At 39.3% G+C, this 13,975-nt stretch overlaps 1 long non-coding RNA gene across 1 annotated transcript; it reads right to left on the bottom strand.

The window, feature by feature from the left end:
• Nucleotides 1–6,312: 6,312 nt before the first annotated feature.
• On the bottom strand, nt 6,313–9,545 carry LOC113968218. The gene is made up of 2 exons (XR_003534432.1): nt 9,394–9,545; nt 6,313–6,652 (listed from the first exon to the last, which is right to left on the bottom strand). It is a non-coding gene; the product is annotated as an uncharacterized LOC113968218 (long non-coding RNA).
• Between the last annotated feature and the right edge of the window lie 4,430 nt (nt 9,546–13,975).

Genomic DNA, 13,975 nt, shown 5'->3' with positions numbered 1-13,975 from the left:
AATTTGAGAGAAAATATGGATCAAAGAACAAGTGATAAGCACAGTTGGCTTCCCCAGGTAGTCACCCAGCTCTGTCCAAACAAGCTATCACGGACAACCAAGAGTTTGCCAACTCTTGGATCTATGCCATTTCTCATTTTTCACTTCTCTCTGTCCTTGGAGTCTTTCACCATTGTGTCCTACTGAGCTGTACTTCCTCTGCTGAGCAGCTAAGCTTTGAGAGATTTGTTATTTGCATTGGGTATTTACAGTAGTTTGTATGCTGACAAGTGAGGAAGGTATCACTTAAACTGCCCAACAGGCCAAGCATATGGTCACGAGCCAACTCATAAAGATTCACAGTGGGTTTCCAGCATATAGGGAATGCCTGAGTTGTCCATGGTTCTATGGCATCCTTCACATCGTCATCTAACATCACCATCACAGAAAATTAGTCTATTGCAAAATGCTGACTGAGGATGGAATTATCCCTTCTGCAAAGGGATTAGACTCCATATCCTTCTGGGCAGGGCCCATCTTGGTACATTTGACCTGCAGGTAAGTACATCATGACCTCTACATATTAATGCAATATCAATCAATTGATAATGGCTCCAGGTATGTCTTCTTTGGATCTACATAGTCCAGGGACTTGTTCTCAGTAGAAATCCACTTGGCAAATTTATCCTTTTGTACTGCTAATTTTGTATTATAATAATAACAACAATAATTTTGTACTCTTTGGTCAGAAGCTGGTTTTTTGATGTACTTTTGCTCAGTTTTGCCACTGTGCCCAACCCCTACCCAGCCCACAGATAACAGCTGTGTCTGCATAGACTTGCCTTTCTTTATGTGATTGTGAATGTGCTTTGTATTCACAGAAGACCAACACAGCATAACTGTAGCCAAAGCATATTTGTTTTGCTGTGTTCAGAAGTTCTGGGCAGCATGATATTGCTACCTGAGCAAGAGCAACCCCTTTATAATTTCTGAGATCAGCAGAATTTAAGGTATTTCATATATGGGTGAAAGACTGACTGTATGGAAAAAAATACAGTTCCCTCTGCTTTGGGGAAATGTTTAATGGCAGGCAAAAACCCTCTTGCAAAAATGAGTTAAGAGTTTCCATGAACTTTGTTCCGTGCTCTCAGTCTCGCTGAAGGTTTCGCCTTTATGGGACAGTGTTATCTTGTGTCACCACTCGGTTCCGGCCTGAGCTGGCCCCTGGTGACACAGTGGAGGAGGCAGCCTGATCCCCCGTCTCCATATCACCTCACACTCTGTCTCACGCTTTGTTTATGCCAGCTTAGAGATACCACTATATGTTTCCATTCATTACTACTCCCACTCACTTTTATAACACTGCTGAGCACTTCAATTTTTGTCATGCATCCTCTTGAGAGGACAGAAAGGGTTTTTCCCTGGACATGTTTTGCTGCATTTTGACAAAGGACATACAAAATGTAATACCCCAAACAAGAAATACTGAGCATGTAAAAGTAACATATCTGGGCAATACCAATATAAAGGTTTTCACTGTAAATGTCAATTCTGTTGCCTAGTTTTTGCTTATTTCACACTGATCCAGGGTTCCATTGCATGTTGGTGTCTTTTGCAGTGCAGTGTTTCAGAGGCAGAGGTTGAAAGACTTTGGTTCTCATTACCACTTCTACCCTGACTTTGCTGCAGGTTAATAGAGCAGTTTCACACAGATGATGCCTAATACACTTACATGACTAGCACACTTGATCTGTTGTTAGGGCTTTTTTAAACCCTACTGATGATACAGGCACTCAGATGTGTTTTGGGGTAGAGTTAGGTTTCCTTTCGGGCTGGAGAACCTACAGGTCCCTAAACTTGCTTCATGTGGAAAGTCAACATATTCTCCATCACCATTAAGATAGAGATAACATTTATTTGCCATTATTTTAGGACTGTAGTTGGATATGTCATTATATATTTTTATATGTATAAAGCACTTAAAATTTTCTGTGAAGTTCTTGAGAGGCGCCATACAGCGCATGTTACTAAAGATTAATTTGTGTGCCAAAATCCAGGATTGTTGCGTTGGAATCAAGAAATTGGTGTTTCTGCTGTTTTCTGGTGCCCTTGGCAGGGATCTCCTTGAAAACTAGAAGCATGAGGAAGCCAGCAGCACCCCTTACCAGCTCGAGCTGTGGCAATGCCGTGCTCCACACATTTTACAGCAATGGATCTATGTGAGTTTCCAGAAGCCCTATTCCAAAGGGACTCTTACAACTGAATGTGCTAAGTATAAAACTCTGGTCATCAGTTAGCCCTCATTTTTGGGATCTTAAGAAGGGTGCTGTCAAGGATGGTAGAGCATCCGCAGGTTTTCTAGGGAAGTGCTAAGAATGAAACTAAGGCAACCCTCAGTGATCCAGGAGCTAGTTTGTTCCTGCTTTGTATGTGGGTGAAGGACACCCCACCAGCCATGGGAGCAAGCATTTGCTGTAGAAAAGGTTTGTGCAATGCCACGCTTGTAGTTTACCACTGCTATTCAATCAGGATGGACAGGATTTTTCCCCAAATGAGAACTGATGAATGGAGATATCTTAAGTATCATGTGACCCAGAAATCTCAGATTTCATTCCCTTTGTGTCATCATTACCCTTCCCACAAATGTTTGATTTTTTAAGATTGGGGAGGTCATGCATTAAGTATTCAGTTTGGTTCAAATTTTATTCATGTGAGTGCCAGTGTGATCTTCTTACCTGAAGAATGGATAATTGAATATTTCAGATACAGCAAATCTGGAAAATTAAGACTGTTTACCTGAATTTCATTATTTTGTTGTGATGTGTTTTGATTTCATGAGGTATAGCTGAGATATCTCTTTCTGCATAAATGCATTAATCTGTATATGTTAGTAGCTGGCTGGCACGTTGAACAGTTTTTTAATGACAAGGTTTTAAAGACATGAAGAAACAGACTTTTTAAACACATTTGTTTTTCGTTTTATAGTTGCCTCATGACAGCGGTTCTGAACATATTACCTGTGTAAGGTAATACCAGCAAAATACTCCTGTGAGCAGAGAGCTGAGGAATGGCCCCACACAGCCAGAGGAGTGGTAAGTTAGTAAAACTCAACCTTTAAAAGTACCAGAATTTGCAGGTTGTTTGTAGGATATGTGAACAATGACATACAGAAAGTGCTTGAAAACTGTGAGTTCAGATATCAGACTGGAGTCAGATCTAAGAATTTCCAGCCTGTTGATCCAGCCTTTGAATCTGTTTTGCTTCACTGTTGCTGGGAAGCAGATGTAGAGGGCATGTTTACACTATCAGATAACGTCTCTGCCTAGTTTACACCTGGTCCCCTGCCTAAATATTAGTTCATTCCTGAGCTTTCTTTTCCGGTCAACCAGCCTTCTTCAAAACAAAACATGGATTGCTTCTGTGGAGAGTTTCTCCTGGTGCCTATTTTCAGTAGACTCTGCAGTTCACACCTGGACTCCCTGTGCAAACCTCCAGCACCTCCTGCAGGTTTTGTTCCCCAGTCGGCTCCTCTGAGCTCCCATGAGGTTACCCTCACATTACTGTCCCACACTATTTTAGACACTTAGAGATGACTTCCTCTTTCTGTCACTCCACTGTGACTTGGTGTCCAAAGCAGATGTTCAGTCAGATGCTGTGCAATAGGGACATTATAGTGGCATGAGAGGCAAAGATAGCTCTTGGGAATGGGATGTAGACACAGCCAGCTACCTGTGTCCATACATGTTATCAGGGGTTGTTTTAATCTTTTTCATACTAACATAAGAACAATGCTTGTCTTAAACATCACCCATCTGGGAAAATATCCACAACACTTCTTGGAGGGTGAGCAGTGTGGATCAACAGGACTGAGAATCGGTAGTGAATTTCAAAGTTCTGTGACAGCTCTAGGTAAATTTAATGTGGATTTTATGAATTGCTGGGTTCACAAACATCACTTTGGACCCTTTCTATTTACACACAATGAGGAAATGTCCTCCTACATATGTGATCTTAGAAGATGCTCTTACTTCAGTCAGGAGTGGGACACTACGTTTCACTCATAAATGCCTTTTGTTTGTACTGCAGCAAAGACCAGATGCCTGAAATGAACTCAAGGACCCATTGGGTTCCACAAGGGCAGCCAGTGGCACCAAACCACAATTCCCCTTTCCAGAAAAACTCTCTGTTATAAGAGTACTATTAAAAAAAAAAGGAAAGTGAAATCTATACACTGCAATTAAAACGTGTTTCGTGTTTCATGAGTGAACACACTTTTTTTTATATTTGGGCCTATTATAGTGAGTGCTCAGTTTTTAAAACAGTGAATTTATTGTTTTCATCTTTGGGTACTAGAAGAGGAATCCTCCTACCTAGAGCAGTACCTCAACCCATTGTATGAGCCGAGAGTGTACCATCAGATACCTCTCAAGACTGCTTGAATAAAGTGCCAGTTCTGGAAGAATGCAAGTTCTGGAATGAATTCAAGAAATCAGTCTAACTGTGTTTGTGTCTCTTCCCGTCTTAATAAGTCTTGAAAGTAACGTGAGAGGATTGGCATAGAAAATACAAATGGAACACGGTTTGAAAAACAAATTGCATAATTCTTTGTAAGATTTGAAGGATACATTTTAACTTTGCAGGGAAGGTCTAACTTAGAACATAATGCCATAGCTAGAATGTCATCGTATGCACTGATGATTACTTAGTCAAAAAAGAATTGGAAGAACTGAGGAAGAACAAAGAATAGTTTAAACCAGTTCAAATGGAAATTCAGGTTTTGTTCTCAGTGTTTTAATGCAGCTATAACAAATGAGAAAGTGAGAAGTGTTAAATTGCTGCCTAAATAAATAAGTAGACAGAGTGTGTGAGCTGGCGGGGAAGCTGCTACTCAGACTCTGGATTAAAATCACACAGATACTGTGTCTCAAGTTTGTCTCTCTTCACCCTGTTAGTCTTTGCAAGCTTTTCCTCCCTGCTTTCTGAGAACACTCTTTGTTCTTACTCTGGCCCTCCTGTCAATGCTGTTGTGCTCCCTCATGTGCTGACCTGAATGCTGGCAGGAAAGTAAGACTCGGTGGAATTACAGTCTTGGTGCTACCTGGATGGGCAGTACTTGGCATCACCCTTCTGGTCCTGTCTGGTTTCCCTAGACGCGAATTCCTCTCCACCATGTGATGAGGTGGAGGGGTGTGGAAAGGGGATACAGAAACAGCACATCGCCATGGATAGCAGACCACCACTCAGCTGACAAAGAGGTTGTGAACTATTGAGGATTACAACTTTCTTGATTGTTTAATTGCCACATTTGTGGTCAAAAATACAGGGTTTGAGATTTAACTATTCAGAGCATGGAATAGACTTTTAGATATTGCTATTGTTCATTTGTTCGTTGATTGCTCTATTATACACACAAGACAAAGTACATACAAAGTACATACAAAGTAAAGACATACACAGAGGGCAAAATGATATATGTATGTGTATCCATGTACATATGTAGATAGACATAGCTATGGATATATCTGTATCTATGTGCATGTATACATAAGTATACATAGGGAGACAGAGACAGAAAAAAAAATAAGATGACTATAAACATTTCTTGCTTTAATTCTGCACTGCTAATGTTTTCATTTCTTGTTTCATGGCTTGAGACTGTGATAGAACTTGGGCTGTATCTTTTGGCAACGTTTTTCCTTATGGAGGCCAGGCTGAAGAAATACAGTAAAAGATTATTCTGGGTAACAGGAAGCAATAATTCACACCAATGTGAAGTTAAAGAAACTTCAGCCAGACTTGCTTCTATGAAATCTTACTCTGTCTTTATTCCTGGCAATCAGAGAGATTTGGCTAGCAAGCCACAATATCTTGTAAAGTGTTTAGTGCTTCTGAAAGCTTCTGAAAGCAAAAAAATGTGAATGTTCTGTAGGTAAAAAGGGGAATGAAGAGCTGTCCCATGAATCCAGTTATGTCAACACATGAAAGTGCTCGTATGATTCTACATAATGATTTTACAGGGGTTTTCCTTAGTCTTTTTCTACAGTAAATCACATGAAAGCTCTCTTCAGCATATTTAGAAGAAGAGGAAACCTGCATTATGAAGATTATGAAATCAAAAACTAAGAGAAGGTCAGAATTTATGTTTCTGTCATTAATTACATTCTGTTGGGCTGAAGTGGGCAAATATTTTTTTTTTCTTTACTTTTGGCAAACCTGTCATGTATCAAAGTCTCATATCAATGTAGAGGCTGAAAGTCTTGAGAATTCACCCAATCTGATTAATACTATGACTGAAGCACATCTGGAGAAAAAAAATGAACCCAGTTCATTAAAGCATTTGGAAATGGAAAGTCTTGTTGGGTCAGTTGGTACTCAAAGTAGACACCATTTCTTAAATTGGGCACAGAAATGTTGGTTTCCTCTTTCTTCTGTTTCTTCATTCTGGTGTGCAGGAAAGCCATAGCCCAAACTCCTTTTAGGTCCCAGGAATGGGGAACTGGATACATCATGAGTCCAAGGAAGCCAAAGAGTGAGGTGACTTTCTGAGCAACTCATGGTTTGATAGTTCCAAGCAGGATGACAGAAGATCCTCTCCCAGCTGGAGAATGGTGTAGAAGTCTCCTTGTGAAGGTAGACCTGAGTTTTGTAATTCTCCTTTCAGCAAGGTAAATGCCTTTAAATAAATAATACAACCTCTGATTTAGCAAAATATTTCAAGTAACCTAAACTTCTTTTTAACTTTTCTCATTAAGCACTTCATTCTTTCCAAATTAGTTTTTGACCATTTCAGAATGTATTTAAACTGAGGTTTTCATATCCTTTTTTATTTTTTTTTTTATTTTTTGTAGAATATTTCTCTCATTACTAGGAAAATGTGGTGGATGGCCAAACAAAAGTATGTGAATCCTCCTGGGGTAAGGAACAAGGAGTCCTCAGCCAAAGCAGACAGAAGACATGAACTGAAGAGAAACTGGAAAGGGTCTATCCTTAAATGTTTCTTTTGTAAACAGCCAAGCTCCCTGGGAACATGCAGAGAGAAGGTAAAAAATTATAAATATGGTAAAGTGGGAAGATAAGCTAAACCCTCAGCATGACCTTGGTGAGGTAAGGATGTCAAGTGCTGCCCTTTTGACAGTAGGTAGAGTTGCATAGCAACTTTGTTTGGGTTGCCGTGCAAATTGTAAGCAAAAGCAGCTCTTGTTCACTCGAGCATTAGCCTTGTTACCCTTTCTCTTCCCACCAGAATGGATGTCTCCCAGCTTGGGCAAGTTTTCCCCTCCTACATAAAACACTCAGGGCTTTTACATCTCCAGGGCTTTGTCCTGTAGGCCTGTCTGATATTGCCTCTCCCTCAGTTACAAGTCTCTGTGTACAGAGACTCTATTCAAGAACACAAGTCTGCTTGAGATAAGCACGCTCTGGAAGCACATCCCCTCCTTTCACTCCACTGCTCTGTGAGGGGAGATGGGCCCCCTGTAGACCCTGGATTTTCATTCCTAATTCCTCCAGTCTGTGGAGGGGAAGGGAGATGGAATTCTATGAAGATATTTCCCTATTGCCAAAAATGATCTGATAGAGTGTGCATATGTTATATTGTTGTAACCATGGAAACAGACAAAATTTAGTTGACTGGATACAACCAGACTGTTTTCAGTTTCTGGAAAGGCAAAAGGCTCCCTTTAATCCTTAGTTTGGAATTGACAGTACTGCAGCTGGCATGGGTCAAAGTTAGGTTTACTGCATGGAGTATTTTTACCATGATACTAGATCCTGAAATTCACAGGAAAGTTTGCCACTCTTGACTTGTGAATTTCCTTTCTTTAATTTGTTTGTTACAACCTCACATATTTAGCCCTCCTGAGTATTGTATGGGCCTTATTAAAATCACAACCTGCCTATGACATCATTGTAGCATACATGTGGATAGAGCATTATGAACACGCTCCAAGAAGCCTAGAGTGCAATACATGAGAATCGCTTTGTAATTTTTGTATTTTATATTAATTTTATATTATTGTAAGGAAACAACATGTGACATAAATTATAAGCCTTGTGCAAATTGTGCTAGTGCCTCTTAAATATGTTTGCTTGTAAGTGTATTCATTTGTAAGGGTTCAGACCATGAATCAGTCTGTACTTTAAAATCAATGGCGGGAGTTCTAACAACTGAAAACTTCCATCTAGACAACTAAATATGCCTTATGGTATATGTACAACTTTGTTTAGGAGTCCTTATCTTGGGATTAGGCTACATTAAAAAGTACAGAGACGTCCGTATCCATCACAGCAAGGTTCTGGTCTGTGGTAGAAGGTCAAAAATTCCATAAAATCATTCCAAAAGCCCCCACTGGGTGATGTGTCCAAGCAGACATAAGGTTCAAGGAAATTCACTTTTTTCCCGCAACAGTTTCAGAGCTGCAGATGAGACTCAGCTGTATTGTGGTCAAACTGAAACAATCTTCAGTTGCTGTCACTCATGGAATCAAGCCCAGGACTTTCTACAGCCTCCACCTCGGCCAAGAATCTCCAGAGGGCTGAAGTCTGTAGCCATGTCCTGCCTGCTGTGATGAGCCCCTATACAACTTCCAGCTCTTCCTCCTCTGCTTTGGGAATGTGTGGAAAAAACAGAGTGAGGCTGTGCATGTCAGCGTCTGTGTCACTGTCATCATCAATCATTTTTGACTCTGCAACTCATGACTATGATGAATAATGTCTAGAACTATGTCTATGACATGCGGATGCCGGAGGGGAGGGACAGCACACCTTGCTCTATCATTCTGCATATTCCAGTCCCAAAACATCACTGTCATGCAATGCAAAGTTATTATGTTCTGGAAGGAGCATTAAACATAATATATATATATATATACACATATACACATATACAGTAGGTATGTGTATATATAAATTAGTGAATATATACACATATATGAGTGGATATATACACATATATGTATATGTGCATATATATTTGTATATATGGATTGTATCTATGTGTTTATATGTCTAAGTATATTTATAAATTATTATATATTATTTATTATTATGTACATTATTATTTATGTACACATTTATATATTATATATTACTATATTATTTATATTTATATGTTTTTATTATATATATGTATATATGTATATCTTAGTACGTTCATATATTGCAGGGAAATTATGGCAAACTACTTCTTGGTTGCATCTGTTTCCCTTTCAGTCCTCTCAGCCTGTGTGTTTTATCTTGGTATTCCAATTTTGTGGCACATCAGAAATCTTCTTGACTGTTTACCCAGTCAAAACTCATAACATAATTGCTGTCAGAGCCTGGCTGCTTGCAAAGAGTCACTTGGAAACTCTCTGCTCCTGAATGTGAGTTCAGAAAGTGAACTCTAATGAGCCCTTTCCTCCTCAATTAACTCACCATGGAAAGAAGTCTGGTTCTGGCTGCTTTGTCTGCAATTCTGCAGTCATAGAGAGAGGGTTGAAGGCTGAAAGATGCGCATGGTGTCAGCACAAATGCAGTGCTCTTTTCGGGATAAGCAAATGCTCAGGACATCCGTGAAGGTTATCTTCCCCTGTAGATATGCGTATTTCTTAATTCCAACAATCACTCTCCTTTAATAGGGGTAGTAAATGCCTCTAAACTTCTACTGCTTATTTTGGGTTCCCTGCTTCCAACAGAAGGGGGAAAAAAGTCTCAGAGATTTGGCAAGAAGAAAAGCTGTTAGTTATTAAATGAATGTGGTGGATTTAGCACTAATGGGATTTGCTGTCTAGGCAAAGGTCAGAAGCAAATAAGTATTGGAACCTTCTGAAATACAACAAATTTCTTTACTTTGTTGAATTCTGTCTATTCTCAGCATGACAGAAATGGCAAGAAATAGAGAATCATAAAGTCATGGAATGGTTTGGGTTGGAAGGGACCTCAAAGATCACCTAGTTCCAATCCTTCTGCCATGGGCAGGTACACTTTTCACTGGATCAGATTTCTCAGAGTCCCATCCAACCTGGATTTGTACACTTTTGGGGATGGGGCATCCAGAACTTCTCTGTGACTCCTGTTCCAATTCTTCAGCACCCTCACAGGAAAGAATGCCTTCCTAACATCATAGAATCATAGAATGGCCTGAATTGAAAGGGACCTTAAACTTAAACCTTATAACTCCTCCGTTGTGGGCTGATCTAAATCTAAATCTAAATCTAAATCTAAATCTAAATCTAAATCTAAATCTAAATTTAAATCTAAATCTAAATCTAAATGTACCGTCTTTCAGTTTAAAGCCATTACCCCTTGTCCTGTCCCATGCCCTTGTAAAAAGACCCTGTCCAGCTCTCTTGTAGCCCCCCTTTAGGTATTGAAAGGTGATATAAGGTCACCTCAGAGCACTCTCTTCTGCAGGCTGAACAGTCCCACCTCTCTCAGCCTGTGCTCATATGGGAGGTTCTCCAACCCCCTGATAACCTTTGTAGCCTTCTGGATCTGCTCCAACAGGTCCATGTCTTTTTTATGTTGAGGACCCCAGAGCTGGACGCAGTGCTCTAGGTGAGGTCTCACAAGGGTAGAGTAGAGCACCAAAATCACCTCCCTCAACCTGCTGGCCGCACTTCTTTTGATTCAGCCCAGGCTGCCAGCTGCCTTTCTGGGCTGCAAGCACACACTGCCAGGTCATGTTCAGGTTTTCATCTGCCAGTACCCCCAAGGAATTCTCCACAGGGCTCTTCACAATTCACTTTTTGCCGAGCCTGTATCCATGTTTGGGATTGCCCTGACATAGGTGAAGATCCTCTTCCATAGGAAAAGGAAGACTGTTTGAAATTAGCAGTTGGGTGGTAATTTCTTTTTTTTTAACTGTCTAAAAATGTGGACAGAGATGTAAGTTATCATGAGATCTTTCCTAATCTTACTCTTTTCCTTAGTGTCAGGATCAGCCAAACCTATACAATTTCTGACAAATGTTGTCCAGTCTGTGATGAACGACTTCAGTTGTGGAGAGTCTACAGTTTCTGCAGGCAGCTTATTCCGGTATTAACTTTACCAAGAGAAAATTTTCTTTAATATTTAGTCTTACTTTCCCAACTTTTGTTTTTTTTCTGACCATACCAGATGCAGAGAACAGTTGGTTCCATGCTCATTTTCAGTAGCCTTTTATGTATTTATGTCAGCAAGCCTTTTGTTGCCTGGAGAAAACACAATCTTCTTTTAAAACAAAGATGCAATGGTGCAGAACAGCAGCTATAACACTGTGGATCTATGAGAAGCTCTGTGGACTGTTATGAACTCATCTGCTCCTCATCATGGTTTCACAGACCAGGTGTGGATCACTTTCTACTGATGAAATACGCATTGTCTGTCCATAGACCACAATTTGGAAACCATTGATACAGATTACTTTTCAGTGAGAACTCCTTGGTGGGACAGCTTATTCTGGTAGTCTGTTAATATTGATATCTGATGTGCATAATACTTCTCACCATGTACCAGGTAGTGGAGATAGTTACTTTTCTGTAGTTTGCAAAGATTTTTGTTTTTTTTACTGCAGGTACATGGGAGCCTAACCACTATAGGACAGGGGAGAGGATGAGGCACTTTGAGATTTGTGTGAATGGCTATTCTTCAAAACCTGGATTTGCAGTTAGAGGAATATGTATGGAATTAGTTTAGACTAAGCCTTACTCTACAAAACATTTTAACCTTGTATTTAAATAGAGAGCAGAGGTTAAACTCTGCCTGTGTCAAGAATTCATCCAAGTGCTGTACATTTGGTGAATTATGGATCACAGATCTGAAATAAGAAATTATGTACAGACAGTAGCATAATTGAGAAGGTATTCATTTAAATACCTTTGAGTTTGAGTGCACCCTTTTGTTTTGCTCGAATATAGATGTTTTGTTTGAGTGGTCTTAATCAGTTGCTGAAGAGTGTCTCTGTTACCAGTATACTATCCTCAGAGCTTCATTTGGATGTTTTATTTTCGGTCAGCGAGATGTTAGTTAATTTATGTTATGTTCTTTCTTTGTGTTCCAAATGTACACATATTTGGGGTTAACACATGGATAAAAACTAGATGACTGGTCTAAACTCTCTGCATCCTGTGTTCTTGTTAACACTCTGTGACAGGACCTCTTTGCTTTGCTTCTGGACACTGATCTTTGTTCAGCTGCGAGATCTAAAGGGGCCCTTGTATTCATCATTCATTTATTCATTCAGCTATCAACTAACTTTGTGACAATTATTCCTGAACAGAGACTCTCTCAAATATTAAAAAGTTTTTAAAATTCCCCAGGTATCTCACAACTGCAATACTTTGTGGCTTTTGCCCTTTTAACAACCACCCAACATGTTCCATGCTTACTGCATAGGGAATAATTTCTGTAAGAGAAACGTGATCCTAATATGTTTTATCTGAAGCTAGAAGAATACTGGCTGAGGTACAGTGAAAAACAGTATCACATAACATCAAATGAAGTGGGAATTAAAATTCATCTGTTTTTCATGCTTGAATGACTTCTGAAATCATTGAAAACTCTGACTTGTTAAAAGGCAGGGGCCATGTGCCATAATGAGTCTCAATCACTTGACTTTAACAGTCAGATTGAAAATCTTTCCTCTTCTCATATTAAATTTTTTAGGAATATTAGACTAATAAATGCAGGTTTTGCCGTTCATAGCAAGGATCATTTTCAAATCCAATTTGATTTTGCAGAGTGCAGTATTGTAAAAGTGGATAAGGATATAGGTAAAGCTGGCTAAACATTGTTAAAGCATAAATGCTTAACCAGGAAAAAGCCTGGTGACTCTGAACAGGGTGCCTGGATTCACCACAGAATCAGCTAGGAAGAATTTACTATAGAATACCAAAATACTAAATTTGAATCTATCCAAAATGAATCTGTACAGTGCTCTAACTCTCACAGCTAAAGAAATTTCTCTCTTGGGTCAACATGAACAATTTTTTACCAATTTGACAGAAATATTTTTGTGTCTACAATTAAATCTGTCATTTTAAGAGCTATTAAGGGGATTTTCAGGGCAGTACTAGAGCTGTAACAATTAAAACATGCTTACTTCCAGGCCTTTTAGTGGTATGGAAATTTGATGATATATTTCTACAAACATAAGTCCACATTTATGATCACCTGCTGTAAGTGCTGCTTTAGCAGGGGGGTTGCACTTGATGATCTTCAGAGGTTCCTTCCAACCCCAACCATTCCATGAATCTGTGTGATTCTGACATCACTTACAGCTAACCAAGGGCCTTGTGCTATTTGCTCTGGGAGGGCTCATGTTAGGGCTGATCATGTCCAATATACTCAATAAGGATCTAGAAAGGGGGTGATGTGACAAGTTGCTAATAAGAGCAGCAAAAAAGAATTATAGAAGGATCTCATGGCACTAAATTACTGGACAATGAAATCATAGAAAAAGTTCCATGCAGCATAAAGTCATTCACAAGAGAAAAACAATCTTGTATTTATGCATCCAGTGATGAACTTGGAACTGCTATTTCTGCGCAAAAATGAGGTTGTGGGGTTATCACAGAGCAGTAATCAAACCTGAGAAAGAAAACGAAGTCTAAGGATTTTTTAGCATGGCTTAACAAACAAAATAGGCATCATTATGCCTCTGTACAAATCTATGATGTGCCCTCATAGTGAATACACTATATAATTTCTCATTCCTTCACCCTATTTCACTAGATAAATAGAGATAGTAAAAGAAATTTTTAAAAGAGGTACAAAAAAGGCATTAGAAATGGTCAAAAATAGTCAAAGATAGGGATATTCTTCTCTAGGAGAAACAAATAAACAGACTAAGATATATCAGCCTGGAAACTCCTCAGAAGAGTCTATAAAATCGTGAAATGTGAAGAATCGTAATATGAAATTATCTCTTGTAAGATGATCAATAGAGGCTATTGAAAGAAGCTTGGAGAAGTCTGGTCCAAAATAAGGTGTTCAAAAAGTGTGGAAGTGTCCCCAAACCATGAAGATATGGCACTTG

Source organism: Neopelma chrysocephalum, unplaced genomic scaffold (genome assembly GCF_003984885.1).
Source record: "Neopelma chrysocephalum unplaced genomic scaffold, ASM398488v2 Primary Assembly neopelma1_66, whole genome shotgun sequence".
Taxonomy (NCBI): Eukaryota; Metazoa; Chordata; class Aves; order Passeriformes; family Pipridae; genus Neopelma; species Neopelma chrysocephalum.
This window is presented reverse-complemented; position numbering and strand designations above follow the sequence as displayed.